Genomic DNA, 16048 nt, shown 5'->3' on the forward strand with positions numbered 1-16048 from the left:
TCAGGCACCCAGAGCAGCTGGCTGAGCGATAAATCGCTACAGGGCTGGGGGCACCCCAGCCAGTGGCTCCTACCCTCAGCCAGGATCAGCTACTAGTCCTGGCTGGGCTGGAGGCAGGAAAGGATGGGACTTCCTCTTCCAGCACAAGGAGTGGCTTGGGCTGTGTCAGACCTTCCCCCAGAAACATCTCCCAGCTGCAGAAAGCTCAGCATCCTCCTCTGCTTCCTGCTCCTATCGCTCCTCAGCTCCAGGGGAGGAGAGTCATTGGTATGGGGGAACCCAACTGCCCAACCCCCATGCATCCAGACCTCCCATACTCGGACACCCCCGCCAAGCCTCACCCCATACACTAAGAACCTCCCTAGCCCTCCATACCCAAACTACAACCCATTGAATCTCAACCCCTGCATCTGGAGCCCCCTACACCCTGACCACCCCACACTGAGCTCCTTGCACTCAAACCCCCACCCTGATGAGCCCCATCCTTTCACCACCCTGAGTCCCCACATTCAGACCCCACACCACTGACCCCCAGCTAGCTGCACCCAGACCTCTCTGCTGAGCTCCAACCACTTTCACCTGGAAGCCCCTGCACTTGGAACCCCCTGATGAGCCTCGGTGCATCCAGATCCTCCCCCAGACCTAGACCCCCCCCTCACTGAGCTGTCTGCAACTACATTGTCCCACATAGAACCATCTCACCCTACACCTGGATCCCTCCACCCTGAGCCTCTCCACACTTGGATGCTGCCTGCCCTGCACCTGGTGCAGAGGGGCAGGGCCCCAGGATGTTTCTGGGCAAACTCAGGCCTTGTGCTGTGTCAGGGTCAGGTACAGCCTCACCACTGAGTCTCTGTCCCGGGGGTGGGGAAGCTACAGGATGTTCTCTCACCTTCATGCAGCCAGTGGCCTGTGCTCCCCACTGCCATGCTGGAGGCTCTGCATTTATTTATTGACAAATAAAATTTGCAGAATATTGCAGAATTTTTAATTTTTTTGATGCAGAATGCCCTCAGGAGTATTCCATGTATCAAGGAAATGGATTTGATTATGCTGGGGCAAGGTCCAGAAACTCTACTTGATTCGATTCCTGTATCTAACGACCCTTTTGCCAAGGGTATTCACAGTATGGCAAATGACGTGACTGAACAAGTCATCACCAAAATCAAGCAAAGTCCTTTTCCCCCCTGTCCCATTCAACTTGACAAAATGACAAATGTGTTGGGTGCTGCTCAGATGCTGACATGTAAAATTCCAAGAGGAATACCTGTTCTGCCGGCCATTCCAAAAGTGCAAAGAGCTGTGGTAAGCTTTTTTTCCCTCTCATTCTGGCTTGAAATGGCAGTGCTGTGTAGAAATTTGCATTAATGGTGCTCATGCAATGACTGGGAAAAAAACAGTGGGCTAGTCACCCGAGTGCAGGCTGTTGCACCGCAAGCAGTTTGGACTCATGGTATTCTACACAGGCAAGCTCTAGTTGTGCCAAAAAAAGGGGGCGGGGGGCACCCATTCACACAGTCATCTTCATCAAGTGTAGCTCAACAAGTGTGTCTGTTTGGAGTTTTGTGTGATGAGATGGGAGCTGAACACCATCACTTTACCACACAAGTTTGCTGGTTGTCTCCAGGAAAGGTTCTCAATCGTTTGTTTGAGCTCGGAGAGGAAGTGAGAATTTTTCTTTCAGACAAAGATTCCCTGCTGGCGGAAGTTTGCAGATACCAAGTGGCTTGCTTTGCTAGCTTACTTGGCAGACATTTTTGAATGTCTAAATGTTTTAAATACTTTCAAGGGCAAGACACTTCTATCTTTTCTGTCACTGACAAAATTTAAAGTTGGATCAAGAAACTTTTTGTGGTATGCTCGTGTGGAGATTGGCAATTTCGAAGCATTTTTTTTTTAAAACTGGTTGTATTTTTGAATGAAAATGCCTTGCCCGAAGCACGACTTGTAGGCCATTATCATCAGCCACCTGGAAAGCCTTAAACTGCAGTTTTGGAAGCATTTCCTGAAGAGGATCGGAAAACAGTGGCGTGGATTGGAAATCCCTTTAATGCAGAACGACTGCAAATGCTGTTATGGCACTTACAGCAGACATGCCAAACCTGCTAAAAACCACAGAAATTGGGCTTTTTTTGGGGCTTGTGAGTTGCTTGTTGGCTAGTTTTTGGCTTGTAGCTTGTTGCTTTTTTTTTTTTTTTTTTTTTAATTATTATTGGCTCCCGGCAAGCGGGAGCAAGCAGGGACAAGGCAGAGGGAGAGTCGGGGTGCACAGCGGACCCATCACAGTCCCAGACTGCACGCTGTGGGGAACTAATCCCATAGAGTGTTGGGGTTCTTAGGGATTGGCTTATTTTGGCCTTGTTGTGAAAGGGATTAGCTTGATTTTTGGCTTATTGTGACAGTCAGGGTGCTTATTTACCGCATGAAAGTTGGCAACTCCAACTTAACAGTGAAAAAAGCATTAATGGATGTGACATTGATGCTGAGATTTTTCTGAACAACTTCTTGCTAACTTCTGGATTTGTGTGTGAGAAGAATATACAGAGCTGTCGTCTGCAGCACTGACCACTCATGCCACCTGTGTGAAGCTAGCTTTTCAGCACTGACTTTCCTGAAAAACACATACAATCACTGATGAAGATGACAGGTCTTTACCTCAGTCACAGAGAGCCCCACTTCAAGGATTTGTGTTCATCAATACAAGCTCATCACTCCCATTAGGTACATTTTTATTTTATTTTATTTATTTATTTATTTATTTTACTGCTGGGATAGAAAGATTGTCTTGCAATTGTATTGTGAGTTTAAATATTTAGTGGATAGTTTTTTGTAGATACACACTTTTAATGCATTTTTAAATTTAAAATATTAACTCTTCTAGAGTAATACAGGGCCCTGGGGTCGTGTAGTACTTTTTGTTGTCAGAAGGGGATCTCAGTGCAATGAAGTTTGAGAACTGTTGATTTAGAAATGATGCTCCTTTAGATCATGTCCGTCCATCTAGGAGCAAGAGCAGCTTTGAGTGGGATGTAAAAAGAGTAAACACAGAGTAAAAATGTAAGCTAAACTTCCCAGGATATAGAGCCAGGCAGGAATATGAAGCCAGTCAACAGAAAAAAACTGACTTACAGCAGGACTTTCTGATAGGGAACTTAATTACCATTCATAATCCAGAGGGTCAAGGATATATTAGTAAAACTAGTTTTTTGTGAGTTGAAAAGGAGCAATTTTCTTGCAATTTTTTCTGAATAAACAGTGCTGCTTTCTGTACAGCTCCTTACTGAGATTTATTAAACCCCCATTTTATTTTTGATCACTTCACATTTGCGCACACCTCTGGGATACAATTACAAATGGGCATTAAGGAAAGGAGAGTGGTGTGTGTGTGTGTTTTTTTTCTCAATCACAGAAAAGATGCATTGTGTTAAGAACACAATAATCTCTGGTTATTCCATTGTTCAGGCTCCAGTAACTGATGTGCATTCAGTAACTGCAGGTTATTAGTGCACTTTTTCAACTGAGAAAAAACAAAATAAACACAATATTTAATGCACAGTATGAGTGGAAGTCATGGAGTTTTAGACCTTGATGTCACTGTTCCAAAACAGTGGGTGGTTTTTGTTTTTTTAAAAATTTAGTTTAATGAAATAAACATTACTTTGAAGGAATTTCTTCTGTTTAAGCCCAGTCTGGGGATGCAATTAAAGAAAAAGGCAACTGTTATATTATACATATATTGTGGTGGTAGTTATATCAACAGCATATTAATGGCTATAGAAAACTAATAGTTTACTCTCAATTTTCTCAAAATAGTTGTATTCCTTAGGAAACAACCAAATAGAGGTACTGTAGGCACATCAGTTTACTGTATGTTACTTCGGGAGGAAAAAGGCACAAATCAGATGCACACAATGTATATAAATAAATTAAAGAGGAAAAAGAGAGAGACTTACAGAACAAATGACTGCTATGCAGACAATGGCAAGCATACAGCCGAAGAACTACAAAGAACATTGCTGCATTCCTCTTCCATTTCTTCAGCATGATGCTTCGTCTTTCTGTACAGTACTGTAAAATAGAAACTTAAAGGAACATTGCAAGTTAAATTGCACTTCTAAATATTTACTTAAGTTTACTACAACTGAAAGAGCTGAGAGGAAAATATTTTTCTCTATTATATTGTAGAATCAGTTCCATGTTTCCCTCTACATAGTTAATTTCCTCTTAGTGTGGGTCTTTCACATTGCAAAGAGGAAAACAAAAAACGTGAAAAATCGAACAGGTCTTTGTAAAATCTCAACTGGTAGAGGGTCTTGGAGGTAGGTGTGGTTTCTGAAACTAATTTTAAATTTATTTTACAATAATTGAGATGTCAGGTAAAATTTTCAAAGGCACTTAAGTTCCATTTTCAAATGTAACTTAGGCTCCCAAATAATATTAAATCAATGGGGCTTAGGCTCCTAACTCACTTAGGTGCTTTTGAAAATTGTACCCTTTGTTGATTGTCCCTTCGAACATATAACCTGATTTCATAGGTTAGTGCATTAGAGTTATATCTATTTGCCATAGCTATTTCTTTAGTAGGAATCATGAACTCTGCATTATATCTTGATTCATACCTTTGGATGCATTGTTTATCTTTGTACCATTGTTCCTTTCTGATCTATTAATTTAGAAGAGCTCTCATGTATTTCAGTGTGTGTAATATAACTAAGGGTATGGAAAATTTCTAAAGAGGTTTCACTACTCTGTACAGAGCTGGTCCAGTGATATAAAAAGTGATTTTGAGAATATTTTTATCAACAAAGTTTGACACATTCATTTGGCTACCAGTCTTTGGATCAGTCATGAGTATCCAGATAACAATCATTTTTTTTCATTAATTTTTAGCTTGAACCATAACTCATCTATAAATGTGTTCCACAAGAATGTTGTTTCATATTCTCTGTTCACTGTTTGCTATTCTTCATTATAATGTCTATCATTCACTCGGAGCAGAAATAGTATGTGACTCAGACAACCAATCACACACTACAAGTGCTAAATAACCAATACTGAATGGTCAATCTGAAGAGTTTGTGAACAATCCATAAACTGAATTTTATTTGACCTTGACAAATACTTATGAATAACCAATAGAGCTACAGAATTCATGATGAATTTGCAAATATGTGAACAGAAAAAATGAGCTAAGTTCCTCATAACTTACTCACAATGAATAACTCAATTAGCTCCAGTATTGTGATAGTTTATACTGATTATCATACAGTGTGAAGGAACTTCTAATTGTTTTTATGGTCTGGCTGAGGGGGTGAGAGATATTCTCTACATAGTCATAATTGTATTCATGTTATGTATTAACACCTTAAAAGAATAGAGAGAGGAGATTAACTACGACTAATATGCTGAAACAGAGGAAAAGAAAATTGAGCATGAATATCTGGAAACAGATATTCCTAACAGTGAGTTCTATTAAACTGCTGAATAGTTTCCCCAGGGATGTGGTGGAAGTGCCATCACTTACATGGCTTGAAATTAGACTGGGCCAATAGCTCATCCATTGCAAGGGACAAAACTGCATTGGTAGAAGGGATCTGTCCAAATAGGTCATTATCAGTCTTTAAATGTTGGAAAATCTGAAAATATAATCTCCCACCCCTTTGACCAAACATTGTACATATTTGTCCTTTTCTGATTTCTGTTCCTATACTGGCAGCAGCTTGTTTAGCTTACTGGCAATATTAGTGTTGTTGCATTCATAAAGATTAAAAGTTAGAAGTGCTGCAGTATTCTGTGCAAAGGTGAAGATTTTAAATGGTAGAGCTATTAAAAGAAACAGCTCCTTATAGCTTTGTGATACAAGATTAGTTCATGTTAAGGTATGTTACATGTAGCTTTTACCCTGCATATTTTATTAGTAGCGGTTCACCACCAGAAGAGTGTGTATAGAGAAAAAGCTGCTCCTTCACTCATATTTTACCAGAAGAAAGGGATGAGATCATATTGGGAAATACTAAGTACTGTAGCATGACTGAAACATTTGGGATTATTCTATAGAGCAGTAACAAAATTATCATTGAAAACAACCATGTAACTCTTTGAAAAGATGTTTCATCAGAGATTAACTGTATTGACAGCTTCTGTGATTCAACAAGCATTTTTCTATGAGATAAAGCCCCCATAAAATTTTCAGATATTGTCAGATTGCTACTAGAAAAATGGTTGGCAATAAATAGACTCATTTTCTAAGTCTGAGTGGCAATTTTCCTATTACTCTGCCATATGGATCAAGTACTTGCTGTCTTATATTGTGCTGGCTGTAAGAAAGCAGCATTTGGACCAAGATTAATGAAATCACCAAAATATTTGTTTTTGTGGACATTTTATTGACATCTCTAAATGGGCCTGCCAGAACCTCTTTCCCAAAACCATGAGTTTGTTAATATAGTTAAGTCATTTTTTTAGTGGATTCCAAATTCCTTGGTCATCATTCCATTGTCTATATCCTCCAATACCTTTTCTGGGCCTTGAGTATTGGCATCAGGTGCTCAGTCCTCCTGCCGCACCACTTGCTAAAGATGAACGGCCACTGACCTGTTAATGCCTTAACATAATAAGGGAAGTCATCAAGCCAAATTCATAACTCCAGGATTGACAGTAGCTCTAAGCACTGGGTTGATCAGGCTGGGGCTCAAATCAGAGATTAAGCCAAAACGGGATGAGGCACTACCCAGTCCTGAAAGAGCGGTGGTGACTTCGGAAATGAGCTGGGGCCTTCCTGTAGTGTAGATCACACAAAGTGTGGTGGGTGCCACTCACCTCTACCCCGCCCCCTCTCCACAAGAGTAGGAACAGCATTCTGAATTGGCCAGTGTCTAAGGCTGATTTAAAACTGCATGGTTGAGGGGAATGTGACCATTTCATTAAAATAAACTATCGCAGAGCTCTGAGATGGGTAATTGACAGTTTAATTACTGCCCAGTGCTCTGAATGTCAAAGTGAAGAAATACAATGAATTTCAGGTAAACTGTGGGAATAACATTGATGCAGTTTAGAGATACAAGGAGAAACCTTAAGTCTGATTAGCTGTCTGGTCTGGATGACCATGCAGACTAAAGCCCATTAACTAATGCCCAAGGCAGATAGAGGGGATAAGAACTAGTATGGGGCCCAGACACAATTCCCCAATTCACCCTGGCTGGCAGTGTTAAACTTATTAGGGGTTGTCACTGAGCCTAGAGTACCAGAAGATTGACCCTATGCCAAGTGGAAGTGTTCCTGGGCAGAGAGGGTGGCATATACAAACGTGTGTGTGTGTGCGCGCATGCGTGCCCATATCTATGTATGTTTGTATATTTTGTTACTTGTATATTCCATTAGTATGAATAAGTAAAATATTTGAATATAGATTCTACACAAATGCAAGTGCAAAGAGGACTTGTATATTGCATCCAGCTGGAGCTGGTGGTACACATACAGAAACAAGCTGATACAGTACACTGTGTATGGAATACAGCTCACATGGCTAAGTAACATTTGTGAGGTCAATTCTGATCATATTCCAGTCAAAGATAAATCCATATTGATGTGGGGAATGCTCACAAAGCATGACTGACAAATACTTGAAATAAGAGCCCTTAAAAAGAAACCCACTGTTTGACAGTTCCTATGACTATAATGTTCTCATCTCTGTTTTGCATAAATATCTGGTTTGAAAGGATTTTCATGCTTCTCTTGACATAAGTTCACATACAGATTGGTGACAGTATGCAGTATGGAACCTTTAATAGGCCATTCCAAAGCAGACCATAATAAAAAATGGCAGGAGATTGTCAGAAAGGAAAACAAATCCTATATAAGAAGGTGGTTTATGCCTCCTAGAAATTGGTGTGTGGCATATAGAAAGTCAATCTGATGAGTTCTACCTCTCTGTTTCTGTTGCCAGACCTGGCTACGAGCAGCATAAAAGCACCTGTGTCGTGTTGGGCTGCTGAGGCACACTTCTGCTGTATTGGAGAGACCATGAGACCAAAGGTCGTCTCTGTCTCTCACTAGACTCATAGATTATGAGCCCTGAAGGGACCACCCTCTGCAGAGCACAGGCCATAGAACCGCCCCGAAATAATACCTAGAGCCGATCTTTTAGAAAAACATCAAATTGTCTGTGATGGAGAATCCACCAGGACCCTTGGTTAATTGTACCTGTTATTTACTTTCATCATTAGAAATGTTTCAGAGTAACAGCTGTGTTAGTCTGTATTCGCAAAAAGAAAAGGAGTACTTGTGGCACCTTAGAGACTAACCAATTTATTTGTGCATAAGCTTTCGTGAGCTACAGCTCACTTCATCGGATGCATACTGTGGAAAGTGTAGAAGATCTTTTTATACACACAAAGCATGAAAAAATACCTCCCCTCACCCCACTCTCCTGCTGGTAATAGCTTATCTAAAGTGATCACTCTCCTTACAATGTGTATGATAATCAAGGTGGGCCATTTCCAGCACAAATCCAGGGTTTAACAAGAACATCTGGGGGGGGGGGGTTAGGAAAAAACAAGGGGAAATAGGTTACCTTGCAAAATGACTTAGCCACTCCCAGTCTCTATTCAAGCCTAAGTTAATTGTATCCAATTTGCAAATGAATTCCAATTCAACAGTTTCTCGCTGGAGTCTGGATTTGAAGTTTTTTTTGTTGTAATATCGCAACTTTCATGTCTGTAATCGCGTGACCAGAGAGATTGAAGTGTTCTCCGACTGGTTTATGAATGTTATAATTCTTGACATCTGATTTGTGTCCATTTATTCTTTTACGTAGAGACTATCCAGTTTGACCAATGTACATGTAAGCCTCATTTCCAGTTTGTCTAGCTTCACTTCCAGCCCTCTGATCGGGTAAAATCCTCTACTAGATTGAAAAGCCCATTATTAAATATTTGTTCCCCACGTAGTTATAGACTGTAATCAAGTCACCCGTTAACCTTCTTTGTTAGACTCAAAGAGCTCAATCTATTCAGTCTGTCACTATAAGGCAGGCTTTCTAGTCCTTTAATCGTTCTTGTGACTCAACTATGAACTCTCTCCAATGTATCAATATCCTTCTTGAATTGTGAGCACCAGAAATGGACATAGTATTCCAGTAGCGGTCACTCCCATGCCAAATATAGAGGTAAAATAACCTCTGTTATGCGGTTTGTACCTCAGAGCAATTGGTGTATGGCATAGAAAAAAGTCATCTAGTCAATTCTGTCTCTTATAAACAGCATAAATTGTGAGACCTAGCCCTCAGCAGCATAGAAGGAGCTGTGCATTAGGAGGCTACTTGGAGCAAGTTTCTGAAGAGTTGTGAGACGAAGACCACCTTTGGTCTTAGTCTTCATTGGCCTAAGAAGCCTGACAGTAGTCAAATAACTCTCATGTCTTTGTGGCTTGTTGCTACTACAGTAAAGTTCATTGCTGGTACCTCATTACCTTTGGTCTCCCTTTTCACGTCGCTTTTGCTGTTTTCTGCATCCACTTGCTGTACATTGACGTGTATACTCTTTATGGCAGGGGTCATGTCTAGCACTATGGGACTACAATCCTCAGTGGGGCCTTGGGCTATTTATGATACAATAGTAATATAAATAACACTACAGTGCTAATAAACGATGGTCACATCAACACCACCCTATACCGGAAACCTACTGACCGCTATTCCTACCTACATGCCTCCAGCTTTCACCCTGACCACACCACACGATCCATCGTCTACAGCCAAGCTCTGCGATACAACCGCATTTGCTCCAACCCCTCAGACAGAGACAAACACCTACAAGATCTCTATCAAGCATTCTTACAACTACAATACCCACCTGCGGAAGTGAAGAAACAGATTCATAGAGCCAGAAGAGTTCCCAGAAGTCACCTACTACAGGACAGGCCTAACAAAGAAAATAACAGAACGCCACTAGCCGTCACCTTCAGCCCCCAACTAAAACCCCTCCAACGCATTATTAAGGATCTACAACCTATCCTGAAGGATGACCCAACACTCTCACAAATCTTGGGAGAAAGGCCAGTCCTTGCCTACAGACAGCCCCCCAACCTGAAGCGAATACTCACCAACAACCACATACCACACAACAGAACCACTAGCCCAGGAACCTATCCTTGCAACAAAGCCCGTTGCCAACTGTGCCCACATATCTATTCAGGGGACACCATCACAGGGCCTAACAACATCAGCCACACTATCAGAGGCTCGTTCACCTGCACATCCACCAATGTGATATATGCCATCATGTGCCAGCAATGCCCCTCTGCCATGTACATTGGTCAAACTGGACAGTCTCTACGTAAAAGAATAAATGGACACAAATCAGATGTCAAGAATTATATCATTCATAAACCAGTCGGAGAACACTTCAGTCTCTCTGGTCACACAATCACAGACATGAGGGTCGCTATCTTAAAGCAAAAAAACTTCAAATCCAGACTCCAGCGAGAAACTGCTGAATTGGAATTCATTTGCAAATTGGATACTATTAATTTGGGCTTGAATAGAGACTGGGAGTGGCTAAGTCATTATGCAAGGTAGCCTGTCTCCCCTTGTTTTTTTCCTGCAACCCCCCCCCCCAAGACGTTCTGGTTAAACTTGGATTATTGCTGTGCACATTGTAAGATGAGCTGTTGCCAGCAGGAGAATGAGTTTGTGTGTGTGGTTTTTGGAAAAGGGGGGGTGTGGGGGGGGTGAGAAAACCTGGATTAGTGCTGGAGGTGACCCACCTTGATTATCATGCGCATTATAAAGAGGGGTTTCAAAGGGAGATGGGCTGTTGCCAGCAGGAGAGTGAGTTTGTATGTGTGTGTGTGTGGGGTGGGGGGGGGGAAGGGTGAGAAAACCTGGATTTGTGCTGGAAATGGCTCTACTTGAGGATCACTTTAGATAAGCTGTTGCCAGCGGGGGAGTGAGGTGGGAGGAAGTTTTGTTTCATGGTCTCTGTGTGTATATAATGTCTTCTGCAGTTTCCACGATATGCTATGCATCCGATGAAGTGAGCTGTAGCTCACGAAAGCTCATGCTCAAATAAACTGGTTAGTCTCTAAGGTGCCACAAGTACTCCTTTTCTTTTTATAAATAACAGTGTAAGCCCCAGCTGGCTAACCAGAATCTGGGTTTGGGCAATCAACGCCCACAGTCAACTACGAATATGCTGTTACTGTTGCAGATTCTAGGCATTTGATTGCCAATATAAGCTATAGGTTGTGAATCAAAATTGTATTGAGGGGGAATCGCCCACTCTATCTGAATTTGTTGAGGGTCGTAAAGGGTCACAGAGGAGCTCTAGTCCAGTGGTTCTCAAACTAGGGCTGCCGCTTGTTCAGGGAGAGCCCCTGGCAGGCCAGGCCGGTTTGTTTACTTGCCGTGACCACAGGTTCCGCTGATTGCAGCTCCCGCTGGCCGCAGTTCGCCGCTCCAGGCCAATGGGGGCTGCAGGAAGGGCAGCCAGCACATCTCTCGGCCTGTGCCGCAGCCCCCATTGGCCTGGAGTGGCGATCTGAGGACAGTGGATGCCGCGATCGGCGGAACCTGTGGTCGCGGCAGGTAAACAAACCAGCTTGGCCTGCCAGGGGCTTTCCCTGAACAAGTGGCGGCCCTAGTTTGAGAACCACTGCTCTGGTTAACATAAGTAAGGTGCATAAGTGGTTCATGCTAGCTTGTGGTATTTCTGATGTCGAGTTCCACTTCCAGAAAGCTATTTCCCATTGCTCTGAGGTCCAAAGCAAAAGGGCTTTCCCTTCCAGTGTTTTGAATTAGATGTAGCATTAGGCTGGGGCTAAGTAGGCAACTGCGTAGCGCTCGCTATTTAGCATACTGGGTCAGTCTTGCTCACTTATCAACAGGCCTGTCCTAAATCACTTTGTTGTCCAAACAGTGTTTATCCACAAACCTCCCTTCTTACCCCCACCCCTCCACTGTTGCTTCACCTGTTACCTGGGGTTTCCCTGAACTCCATACCCTTGGTAACTTTACTCTTCGCGAGGTGATCCCAGGAAATAAATCCATGGGGATACAGCCTCAGGCCAATAAATAGTTGATGCAAACAAAAGTGCATTCACTCAAAGCTTCTACATTATTTAGTCTCCAGCACTTGCATATGTCTGCAACAGATTAGTAGGGCACCTCAAATTACCCCCAGATTCATATTTACCTAGGGTCTTGAGGAGGTCTCCAGCAGATAACTGCAGATGTCCAGTGGCCAACTTTCTGTCTGCAGGAGAAGTTGAGAGGCATTCAAATGTCCACTGAGCCCAGATTTCTTTCTTTTTTTTTTATACCTGATTTGTTAGTATTACATAGCTTCTGCTCAGCAGTTAAGTATTTTTTTGATGAACAAGCTAAGTGTGGAATTTTCCAGCCTGTCAGGCAGGGAATTTCCCATCAGTTAACCAGTTGTATTTCACATAGCAATAGTTAACTATTGCCAGACTTTCCATCTTGCAAAACTGCATGCTTTGGAAAAAGCTCAAGTCAGGAGGGTGCAGGGTCATGTTTACTCTTTGCGGTCATTCACTCCCCCCTCCCCTCCTGGTCAGTTAGTTGTGCTAAGGCTTCAGAAAGGCCTCATTTTAGCTGCTTTCAGCAATAAGCATAACAGCTGGTATTCCAGCTGTGGGCAGTGGTTTAGGCATGTTACTGGGTTAACAAAAGTTTCTCCTTACACATCCAGCTGAGCAGAGACAGGAGCTGCCTTTGGGAGAAATGTTGAGAGAAGACTGTACGGTTTGATAAGCTGGGTGAGGGAAAGGGAGCAGAAAGCTCTTTTGAGGAGGGGGATGCTGAATCCCACCTTTCCTCCTTTGTACCTACAGTTGGCCTTGTTTTGACCCAGGCCATAGCTACCTTTCAGCATGCTGAAATTAATTCAATAATTTGGTGGAGCAAGTGTATAGATGGGATCATCTCCCCATACCCCTTGGTCTAAAGAACAACTGCATTCCAAGAGCAATGGAAGCAGATGTAGTAACTGAGCAGAATAGCTCCCTATTGTTCTGTCACATGACATTTGCCTACCATGAAATTATTGCATTGCAACATGTATGTCTTAGATGACTGATTCCTAAATTGAAAAGCTATTAGGACGCTTATTATCCAGCTTGCCATTTTGAATATAATTGATGCTACTAATCAGGCTCTTGTTGACTTCTATTTTATGTTGAGAGAGAGAATATCCTACATCTTCTTACGTTGGCCCTATGTGCACACTTATACCATGTTTCCCCCACTGACACTTGTGCAGCCCCCTTGGATTCAGTGGAGTTGCATGAAACAGAAAACTTTGGCTCACTGAGTATAATAAAGTAGGACTCCTTTTTTTTTTTTTAATTTCCAAAGTTCATTAATTAGTCAAATTCAGCAAACACTCTTTTATCTATTGTATGTGTCACATAAGATTCAGAGTAAGTAAAGGAAAAGTACATTGTTACTTCCAGTTCAGCCTAGTACCCATAAAACCTTTCTGTAGTTGATGGTTAGAAATAATTGAAATAATAAGAATGGCCATACTGGGTCAGACCATCTAGCCTAGTATCCTGTTATCCAACAGTGGCCAATGCCAGGTGCTTCAGAGGGAATGAACAGAACAGGTAATCATCAAGTGAGCCATCTCCTGTTGCTTATTCCCAGCTTCTGGCCAACAGAGGTTAGGGACACCATCCCTGGCCATCCTGGCTAATAGCCATTGATGGACCTATCCTCCATGAATTCATCTAGTTCTTTTTTGAACCCTGTTATAGTCTTGGCCTGTGTGTTGTGTGAAAAATACTTCCTTTTGTTTGTTTTTTAAACCTGCTGCCTATTAATTTCATTTGGTAACTCTTCATTCTTGTGTTATGAGAAGGAGTAAATAACACTTCCTTATTTACTTTCTCCACATCAGTCATGATTTTGTAGACCTCTATCATATCCTTAGCCATCTCTTTTCCAAGCTGAAAAGTCGCAGTCTTGTTAATTGCTCCTCATATGGAAGCTGTTCCGTATCCCAAATCATTTTGTTGCCCTTTTCTGTATCTTTGTATCATGATTGTCCTTGCCTAGAAAGGCAGATGGAAATTTAATTAATGTTTGTGAGATGTTCAGATACTATGGTGATGAACATCACAGCAAAGCTTATAAGTAAAAAACAAAATGAGGAGATGTTAGTTAGCAAAGGAGCCCTTACTGCCATGGAAACAACTCCACCCCGAAAACATGATGAATGGATATCCTTTTGCCACTTTTGCTTTCCCTCTCTCCTACTATATTTGTATGATTTTAATCAAGTGTACATAAAATACTGATCTAAATTTTGATGTGAAGTGAAGCTGATTACTGGTTACTAGTAAAACATGAGAAGGGAAGTTGATTTTGCTATTGCCACAGGAGAATATATCCACTTTGTTTTCATGGTACAGCACACAGGGTCACTGAGCACAGTGTTATCTTTTGATGTAAAGTAGGAATGATCTTATCTTTGAAATGACAGTGGATTGGGAACTAGGACACAGAAATCTGGTAATCAGAACAGTCTTAAAATAGAGCTTTTTGAAAAAAAAGCCCTGTATATATTTGGACTCGTTTGGACATAGCCTCTTGTTATTGCTTAAAATACGTATTTTAAGTTGCTAGAGTGTCTTTAACAGGAGCATTTGTTAAAGCTCTGCTGTTACCTCAGACTTTAAACATCCCCATATATCATAGCAATGACTCTTTAAACTACTGTCTCTATTCACTGATGTGGTGATTTAAGAGTTTAGCTATCCTTTCTGTATTTTAGTCAGGGCACATCTCCCAAATATTTGGAGAAGGCAAATCCTTAATGTCAAACATTCTTCTAGTTTAACAGAATAATTTAATGGCTCTTTTTCTGTATTTGTTGTTCACTCCCTTAGCTCTCTGTAAATGCTTATTCTGATTTAAAAATCAGCTTATGTTTGTAACAAATTTCTATTGATCACAGTATTGAGTAATTTCTTCTACAGTGGCAGGGCTAATGCTTACATTTATTTTGGCACATATTTTCAGTATTTACCCTCCCTGCTGTGCAAATATACAGAGAGCTGCTGTGGAGGAAGATCCCAGTTTTCATATGCATGTGTTTGAAAAATGTCAGATCCCAACCAGTGGAAATACCATTAGGAAGCGTTTGCTGAGGTAACTGATAAAGGCAGAATGGTCTCTGTAAGATATTAGTATGCAAGTCTGGTAGAACAGACAGGCAAAAATGGACTAAACATTGCAATAGTGTTAGAAATCACCACTGTTAGGTTTCTTGCCCAGGGGCTAATAATTATTGTGGAAGGTGACGAAGCGCAGTTTGTTGATGCAAAGTATTTGTGGGTCCCCCTAATTTCCTAGTGAATGGAATAGCATTTAAAGAAGTCCCCTTTTAGTGCATCAGTGTGGCATATTGAACAGGTCGGTGATCCAGAGCACAGTAGCTCTGTTTTCCAAAATCTTAATTAACAGAATATTCAGAACATAAGTTGTGTAGCAGAGTCACTGGAAGTGCAGAAAGCTGTACCTGCTGATGCAACAAAACCAAGGTGGCCTGAGTTGGTCTGGTTTTGCATGGTACTGTGCTTGTTGAGAGCAAAGAATGGCTTAGTGGTTGAGGACCTGGTGGGAGATGAGCCAGGAACTCCTGAATTTAATCCTGGCTCTGGAACACATTTTATCTGTGGATTTGTACAGGTCAACTTCAGTTTCCCTGTCTGTAGAATGGGAATAATGCCCACTTCAGACAGTTGGGAGGATGAATCAGTCAATGCTTGTACTGATCTTGGAAGATGAAAAGGGCTATATAATAGCTCTGTGTTGTTAAGGTGCCTTGCATCTTGCTCTGTGCAGCTGGATTTGTGCACCTAGATTTTTTTCAAGTGTTTACAAAGTGTAATGTGTCAGTTTATACAAAGCAACTTAATGCATCCTGAAGAAAGAGGGCAACATATTGATGTGGATTTTCTGTCTATTCTGAGGGCATGTTCATTTACAATAATATACATCAGAGAAAACAACTGGATTTTTTTA

At 41.6% G+C, this 16048-nt stretch overlaps 2 long non-coding RNA genes across 2 annotated transcripts in view; one reads left to right on the forward strand and one right to left on the reverse strand.

Moving 5' to 3' along the window:
* Window positions 1–16048, forward strand: part of LOC122465039 — a 179098-nt gene that overhangs the window by 23343 nt on the left and 139707 nt on the right. The gene's annotated exons all lie outside the window — the stretch shown is intronic.
* On the reverse strand, window positions 1953–12329 carry LOC119565693. The gene is made up of 3 exons (XR_005224503.2): window positions 12192–12329; window positions 3954–4082; window positions 1953–3000 (listed from the first exon to the last, which is right to left on the reverse strand). It is a non-coding gene; the product is annotated as an uncharacterized LOC119565693 (long non-coding RNA).

This window comes from Chelonia mydas, chromosome 3 (genome assembly GCF_015237465.2).
Source record: "Chelonia mydas isolate rCheMyd1 chromosome 3, rCheMyd1.pri.v2, whole genome shotgun sequence".
Lineage (NCBI taxonomy): Eukaryota > Metazoa > Chordata > Testudines > Cheloniidae > Chelonia > Chelonia mydas.